The sequence below is a fragment of the Schistocerca piceifrons genome, unplaced genomic scaffold (genome assembly GCF_021461385.2).
Source record: "Schistocerca piceifrons isolate TAMUIC-IGC-003096 unplaced genomic scaffold, iqSchPice1.1 HiC_scaffold_615, whole genome shotgun sequence".
NCBI lineage: Eukaryota > Metazoa > Arthropoda > Insecta > Orthoptera > Acrididae > Schistocerca > Schistocerca piceifrons.
This window is the reverse complement of record NW_025728856.1, coordinates 40,001-40,958: the sequence shown is the minus strand read 5'-3', so window position 1 is coordinate 40,958 and position 958 is coordinate 40,001. Positions and strand designations below refer to the sequence as shown.

The window sequence follows — 958 nt, the reverse complement described above, 5'->3', positions numbered from 1 at the left end:
GTGCGAAGCGCGGTGGACATCTTCAGTGTGCTGGTCCGATTGAGGACTGTGTGCGTTGAGGATGCGCCGCCGCCCGGCGCTCGGCGCCGCGACGCCGTCTGCTGCTCGGTCGCCCCAGCGGTTCTCGCTGGTGGTTTGTATCGCAGCTGTGCGGATGTGTTGGCGCGTGCGCTGTGCTGGGAGAGTTCGCTTCGGCACCCAAGTGGGGCTTTTGTCCTTCTGTGGCGCTGGCGTTGGAGCTGCCGGTCACCGTAGGTGGCGCGTGTTGTCTCCCGCCGGCAATGCCACGACAGCACGCTCCCGGGCCTCTGTCGGCAGCGGCAAGCTCAGTTGGGAGCACGGGTGGTCGCACCGAAAGCGTCTACTCGCCTAACTCCGGGCGATTGCGCCTCTCTCGAACCCGACCAAGTACTTGGGACGGCGCTGCGCGCCGCCGGGACCTGAGAGGGTTTCGAGGTGTATTGTGCAGGGGAGCTCAGCCTCCTCCTGTTTGCAGAATGATTGAGCGGACGCTTGCGTGTTCGCGCGGGCCCCCGGGACACACTCCCGGGCGGCCGGCTGCTCAGCTCTAGTTGACGCAGCTCCCTGGTTGATCCTGCCAGTAGTCATATGCTTGTCTCAAAGATTAAGCCATGCATGTCTCAGTACAAGCCGCATTAAGGTGAAACCGCGAATGGCTCATTAAATCAGTTATGGTTCCTTAGATCGTACCCACGTTACTTGGATAACTGTGGTAATTCTAGAGCTAATACATGCAAACAGAGTCCCGACCAGAGATGGAAGGGACGCTTTTATTAGATCAAAACCAATCGGTCGGCTCGTCCGGTCCGTTTGCCTTGGTGACTCTGAATAACTTTGGGCTGATCGCACGGTCCTCGTACCGGCGACGCATCTTTCAAATGTCTGCCTTATCAACTGTCGATGGTAGGTTCTGCGCCTACCATGGTTGTAACGGGTA

The 958-nt window shown here is 59.1% G+C and overlaps 1 non-coding gene across 1 annotated transcript in view; it reads left to right on the top strand.

The window, feature by feature from the left end:
- The first annotated feature begins 582 nt into the window (after nucleotides 1-582).
- Nucleotides 583-958, top strand: part of LOC124763022 — a 1,909-nt gene continuing 1,533 nt past the window's right edge. The window contains exon 1 of the ribosomal RNA XR_007012632.1: nucleotides 583-958. This exon is cut by the window's right edge and continues 1,533 nt beyond it. This is a non-coding gene — a ribosomal RNA (small subunit ribosomal RNA).